Raw genomic sequence first — 8,191 nt, forward strand, 5'->3', positions numbered from 1 at the left:
TGGTTCAAGATCAAGAATGCGACTCCAACATGGGAAACTTGGCAGCAGAACAGCTTCAGTTAATGAATTTTTTCAAGGAAAAAATATGTTTTTTCTGCGGAAATGATCAAGATTCGGGGGGAAAAACCAGTTGAGGATCGTGTTCTATGAAGAAACTAGACGGGGAATTCCCGTAAAAATAAAACAAAAGAGGAATCAAGAATTGGTTACCTGGAAGAATAGGAATGGAGACGGAGAGAATCGATTAGGCGGAGCCATTGCCTTGAATCGAATCGAAATGGCAAAGAAATGGAAGAGATGAACGCTTGTCACTCTCAGCCTACGGCCATCTCCCACTCTGTGAGGACAGTGTGAAGAGAGAGAGAGAGAGAGAGAGAGAGAGGGAGGAACGGACACAACGTCTGGAGTAAGAATAAAAAACGTTCCTTTAAGAGTACTTTAGTACGTCGCATGGGATGTTTTCAGTTGAGGAAGAAACAAAACTGGGGGGAAATCTGCCGTGCTGGCATATCATTTTAGAATTTACTGGATTGAATTTTCTTGTTTGCTTGAGACTTTTATATTCTTTTAGAAAGTGAATGTTATACTAGATTCCAAAAATCTGTAATGCTAGATTATTATTTTAGAGTTTATTGTATTTAATTTTTCTTCTTTAATTGAGACTTTATATTTTTTAGAAAGTAAATCTTATGGTAGATATGCGTATCTTTCTCTTAAGATTTCCTTGATATGCATCTTAAATAAGAAGATACAATAATCTCAATATTTTTTTCAACAAATAGTTAAGAGTGTAAGATAAGATCCAACAATCTCCTTATATCATACCTTTAACCCGTGAAAAAGCTTAGGGCAATCAAATCTTTACATATCGAGATTCTTACTATAATTATTTTACAAGCACTAATCTTTCTGCATGCCAGAAATCTTATCAAATATAAATGGAAATGACTCCTCTCAATGCGAAGACGGTGCTAAGATTTGACGAGCGAAGATTGGGGTTAGAATGATTTACCAAAAGTCGATAATGAAATATATTTTTTATATGTAATTTGGTTATCTTCTTTTCTAGTGATAGTAGCAAATTTTTTATTTGATAAGTAACAAAAGATATGATAATTTGGTTCAAGACAACGTGCCTTGTCATTGTATTCATATCCTCCTTTGCTTTACATGTTATTTGATAGCTCTTAATGGGCGGTGCTAGAAGCAAATGGACATGTGTATGAAGTATATTACTTATCGCATGCTGATGGCAATACATTTTATTGGTGTTTGGTGATCCAAATGAGATTAGCAAGATAATCTAAAATCAACATATTTGGTATGCTATATTTCAATGATTAAAGATCCATATGTATCCATGAGTAACTTGTTTAGTTTGGTATTCCATAAGAATCCAAGATCATTGACCATATAATACCAAAACTACCCCTATTATCTTTTATAAAATATATTTGTTAATCAAATCAAAAATATATTATAACAAATTATAATATATTGATTCATATATTAATTACTAATACATTCCATAAAAATATAGTTATTAATCCTATAAAACATATTAATTATTATTATAGAATTAATATTTATTTATACTTATAATATATTATTGTTTTAATATTGATATTTATTTTGATTAGAAAGATAAGGCCAATAGAAGTAATATATTAAAAATTTCATAATACACATAAGAAGTACAATGATATATTTGTATTATAATTTAAAATTATAATTGAATAATAATATGACCAATAACATATTATAATATCATATAACCATAAATATAATATATGTAATATCAATATAATATAATATAATAGGTTATTAATATCTCAATTTTTCTGCCAGGCTATGGGGCATTTTTATCTCCAAATATCCATCCAAGATCACTGTTTTGGGGTGATCTTGGATACTCGACCTCAAAGATTGGGTTTTCCTTCAATAGGTTGGGACGTAATTTGAGGAGTAGGGGTGATTTGAGATTACTATCATGTAGGATCACTATGGTACAATCAAATATGATGATCTCATCACCTCCGCCCACATTACTCTTGATCTTGGAATGATCACCCCCAAACCAAATGCCTCCTCTAATGTTAGCTAGCATATCTTCCTTTTTTGATATATTACTAGTTGTCCCTTAGTGAGCGGTGCTAAAAGCAAATGGATGTGCACAAAGCACATTACTTTAAATATGCAAGTGTCACTATATCTTAGTGTTACTTGACATATCATCCGTTGTTGGTATACTATTAGTTAGTTCTTAGTAAACAACACTAAAGACAAATAAACATGTGTATAAAACATGCAGACATTGGTTTACAAATTTTAATATATTCTACTACTGGGTGAGCAATACTAAAAATAAATAACATTCATATAAAGCATGCTAACTTAAGTTTACAAATTTTAATATAATCTACTACTATCTGACACATATAATGCAAATATATATATATATGTGTGTGTGTGTGTGTGTGTGTGTGTGTGTGTTAGCCTATGATAGAGTATTTAAAGAAGTCTTAAGGAGGGGTGTTAAAAACATTTCCATCAAATACATTAATAAGATATAATGGAGCGATCACTAGTATAAGCACAATTAGTGGTAATGCTAGTAATTTTCCAATCACAATAGATTTATATTAAGCATCTTCTCTAAGTCTCAATCATTTTGCACTAGTTATAGATGAGCTTGCTAGGCATATTCAGGACGATATTTCTTAGTGCATGCTTTTTACAGGTGATATAGTCTCAATAGATGAAACTAATATTGAGATTAATGATAAGTTAGAACTATGGAGGAATATATTAGAATTTAAGAATTTTAGGTTAAGAAGGATTAAGACAAAATACATTATATATATATATTAATAAAATTAGAAATAGAGATAAAGGTAGAGTAAAAATTGAGAATCATAAAGTTTTTGACAGTAATCATTCTAGTATTTAAAATCAATTATTGAAGAGGAAATTGAAGAGGATGTTATCCATAGATTAGAGTAGGTTGGATGAAAAAGAGAAGTGCAAGTAGGTATTATATAATTATAAGATATCTACCAAATTGAAGAAAATTTTTTATAGAATAGCCATAAGGCTAGCAATGCTATATGACATAGAATATTGGGTAGTTAGAAAATAACATGTGTGCAAGTTGAGTATAGTGATATGGTCGAAATGAGAATAATGAGATAAATATATGATACTACAAGAAAAGATAAAATAAGAAATAAAGTTGTTCATAAAAAGATGGAGGTGGCACCAATAAAGGATAAATTTAGAGGAGGATAATTTAGATAGTTGGACATATACAACACAGGTCGAGAGATGTACTAGTATAAAGAAGTGATTTGATATGTGTAAAAGCAATAAAGAGGGATAGGAGAAAACATATGGGATGAAATAGTAAGGAAAGACTTTATATCTTGATATTTTTCAAAAAATATGATCCTAAAAACTAAGCAGAATGGAGGAAAAGAATTCATATAGCCTATGCTAACTAGTTTGGGATGAAGGTTTAGTTAAGTTGAGTTGAGTTTATTAGTTATCAATTTTTTGGACAATATCAGTAAAATTTTCTTTGATAAGTGATGTAGAATAGGAAGGTCATATTCTTTTCTTAATGACATATTGTTTGCTAACTCATGATAAATAATTTAAAAAATAAATGGACATGTGTACAAAGCATACTCTTTTGAGTTTGCATACAAATATATTTCATTGTTAGTTGATACATCCCTCTTTGATGGCTTGTAGTTAGTTAGCTCTTAGTGAATAGTGCTAAAAACAAACGGACATGTGTATGAAACACACTCTTTGAGTTTGCAAATGTCAACATATTTTACTACTTTATGACCCATGTTATTCAAAGATTTTATTTTCTATATGGACTTTAACACCTTGTATGCGCCTATTAATTTCGTAATTCTTTCTTACTTGCTAGTCCAAATAACTTTTTATAAACATGTCATTCTAATCATGCACCAAAAGTCATAAGCTTATTTTTTTGAGAAAGTAAATTTTAAGTTAAAAAATCATCTTTCTAGCAAGGTTTTTTATATGTATCTTAAATCATAATAGATTATGAACATAATATTTTTTTCCAACAAATGGGTGAGATCTCAAGATAAAATTTGTAGACCTGTGTATTACACTGATCTCCCATGAAAAATTAATGATATCGACTCTTTATTGGATAGTATTTGGAGTTCATTTCACAAACCAAATTGCAATTGCTGATTTTTATTTAGATGCTAGAAATCCTACTGTCAATGAATAGAAGAAACCCTTTCCTGGAGTAATAATGATGCTAGGGTTTGATGAGTAAACATATGGTCATTCTATTACCAAAGGTTGATCTTAAAATTGTTTCTGTTAACATTTTTAATAATGTTTATTAGTTCTTTCTCTTCTTGTGATGGTACTATGGTTTTCTTTGATAAGTGATAGATAACATGATAGTTTGGTTGAAGGTAATATACCTTTCCCTCTCATTCATATCTTTCTTTCTTGACATTCTATTAGTTGGCTGGCTCTTTGTAAGCAATGCTAGAAATGAACGGATATATGCATGAAACATATTACCTTGGGTTTGCAAATGTCATTATATTCTATTACTCTATACCACATATTATACAATAATTCTCTCTTTTTGTATGGACTATAATGCCTAGCCTACACTAGAAATATCGTAATCCTTTATTAATTATGTTTTAGTCCAAGAGGTTTTTATATATGGTGTAACTCTCGTAATGCATAAATTCTATCATAATTTAAGAAGTGGTCCCTAAGTAATTATAAATCAATCTTCATAGTGAAATTTCTATATATATTCCTCGAATGACAATATATTATGATTGTAATATTTTTCCAGCAAACAAGTAAGGATACAAGGTAATAGCCAAAGGTCATTATGTACCTACCAATTCTCTATGTAAAGCATTGTAATGTCAAATCTTTGTAAGCCACTACTTGGAGTTTGCTGCTCCGATGACTAGCAAGTCCAGACTTTCTCATTCTACTAGAAGTCTTGCCCATGACAAAAGAGAAAATATCTCTTTCCTTAACAACTGACAATGCAAGGAATTAGTGGGATCAAATGTTGTAGTTATGGTGGCTCACTAGGAATTGATTATAAATTATTTTCTTATGTATTTTAAATTTTTATTTTTTTTCATTTTCCACAGTAGTAGTAGATTTTTTCTAACAAATGGAAGAGGATAAAAATTTTATTTGAGAACCATAAGTTGTCCTTATATTTGTTATATAAACAATCAACTGTACTAGTATAGTACAAAATAGAAAATTATTTTTTTTGATGATAAAGGGAGTAACATTTATCTTTCTCAATAAAATCTTTGTACTAGTATAATAAAATTTTTGTTAAATTTGTAGGGACTAACATTTAAATTCTTATATTTGTTGTTTCTTTTTGATGAAATAGAAAGTAAAATTGAGCTTAGAAAATAGCACAAGCAATACAAGAATTTATCTTAAATAGTACATAACATTTAGTACTTGACATATAATTCATTACTTGGACTAAACATTTAAATTATAGATACAATCTTCTTAGAAAATAATCAGAAAAATAATTTCTTGAAGTGTTTAATTGTTTTCAATATCTCTTTTATAAAATAAATCTTACTACTTTTGTAGCACGTAGAGAGACAATATAAAAATAAAAAATACAAACTAAAAGGAATTATATATGTAAATATCATTTCATAACATTATAATTTAAAATATTTTTAAAAATATTGTAATTTTAAATTATTTTAGATTTCAACTATGATTGAACACTTTCTACTATAGTCGATGATGCTATTTATTTTAATTTTTTTATGATAGATGCTATTTATTTTGTTGTCTATTTAAAAAAGTATTCTATTAATGATACACCATAATAGTTCTCTAAGATAAGTTACCTTGTTTTTAAGTTCTAGATGCACATTCTCCTATTAATCTTCATATATGAGTAAGAACTAGTGTAATACATTGAGCTTAATAAAGCATTGTTTAACATAATGTGGTTAGCTACTATAATTTATGATTATATTAAATTATTATATTGACACAAAATTTACATTTCTTATACAGGCTTTTTTTAAAACAAAAGAGTAAGCCCATTTTAATTAGTAGAGAATGTTGTTTAACTTGCCTTGAAATGCATTCTATCATCTCAATGCATCTCAAATAAAGTGAACATGCTTTCTTATTAATAAAAAGTTATATTTCATAATCCTATGAAGTAAATCAACATTTAATGGTAATAGCTTTGCAATTAAATTAAATAGAATGTTCATACTAAAATGCTTGTCATAAACTAATGTTTATTTATAAACTCTTTTCAAATTAATGGCAATATATGCAGAAAATTGATAAAACTAATTCATCTTAATAGATTTAGATTTAACTCAAAATAAAAACAAGAAATAATTATATATGATTTAATTTTATCACTTATTAACTATATATAACTAATTCATGTTATTCAATGCAACTAATAAGGATTTATATAATTTTGAGTTAAATAATTATAATTTTTTGAAACAAATATACCATATTTTATAAAACTAGTAATCTGAACATACACATTACATGTTTAAAATAAATAAATAAATAACAATATAATCATAAGTAAATCATAAGATTTGAAGAAAGAAAATACTTGAACCATTCTAGAGGAGGGATTTTTAGGATTGTGGAGATCATATAAAAGTAAATAAAATGGAAAGTTAATTATGGAACGTGGATCGGATGGATTGGAGAGAGAATACTCCAAATTGATTATATTATAAATTAGTGAGGAATTATTAGGATTAGAGATGTAGCAATTTGCATAATTAGCAATTTTTTCCTTTTTAAAATTTATGGCATATTCCTCACTGATTTTATATTACTACCAACTAGGTACATGCAATGCATGTTTTAGAAAAATAAAATTTAAAGTTACATTTTTTATAAATTACAATATATATTTTAAATATATTTTTTCAACAAATAGGATTTGTTGGAAATCTATTTCATAAAATTTTATCAAATTATATTTTTGAAAATAATCTACAATATTTTCATATGTATTTGATTAAGTTTAAAAATAATTCTTCACAAATATGATTTAATTTGAATGTTTGCATATTTTTATTAGATTGGCTTTTCAAAAGTAACCTAAAATCTTTTCATTTTTCAGTTTCTTTAATAGCTAGAATTAATGAAGGAGATAAATTATATATTCTTTTTAAAAGATGAAAGATGTTTTTGATATAAGAATTATAAGCATAATCTAGAGAGAATACTCCTTGATTTTGAAATGTTGTTTATATATTTTATATTATGGTTTAAAATATCATAAATTTCTAGAATGATTTAGATTATAAAAAGCATGATAGCATTTGCAACTTAAAGAGAGAAATGAATGAAAAATTTTGTTCATGTATATTAGGACTACAAAGTAAAATACATCCTTGTATAGAGTAAAAATTATCTTGCTTTAATGAAGGTTAATATTTTTTAAGCATTGATGTTATGTTTTAATAACTATATTTCATTATTTAATTTATAACTTCATGGGAGCAAAAGAGCAGCACCAAAGCATCACGGGCGAACACTAGGAAGTCCCAATTGATGGTGAAGTATGATCATGGAATGGCATTTGACCTTCAAGTGTTCACAAATCTTGAACTTTTGCAATATTAGAATGCACCATAGACACCAACAACTTCAAAATTCACTAAAGATATCACACATCAAATTTCAAGGTGAAACTATTTCTAATGCATTTGATACCAATGAAATTTTATAATATGACTTTATCGCATCAATATGTACTTGACTAAGAAAGTTATGGCCTAGTCCAATTTTATATCAATGTGGTTTGAATTTGTGATTTAACAGTTCAATCCTACTATCAAAACATATCTATTAGCAATTGGCTCATAGTTGAAGTAGTTTGGATGATAGAAACTTATTTTTAGTTTGGTCTTCAAATCCCAATCAATTTAAAAGTCATATTGTAATTTGCTTGATCAACCTAATGACACATAAGTCACCGTTGGAATAGTTTTAGCATTTAGAAGCAACCTTAAATCATGAAATTTATTGTAGAAATCTTCTTTTGATGTTTTTTCGAGACCTAGTTGAATTCTAGAGATACCCACGAGATTTAGCATTACAAGAGGTCTTATAACATTAT

This window comes from Phoenix dactylifera, chromosome 4, assembly GCF_051530095.1.
Source record: "Phoenix dactylifera cultivar Ajwa chromosome 4, Ajwa_hap1_PhDact_Kaust_v1.1, whole genome shotgun sequence".
Taxonomy (NCBI): domain Eukaryota; kingdom Viridiplantae; phylum Streptophyta; class Magnoliopsida; order Arecales; family Arecaceae; genus Phoenix; species Phoenix dactylifera.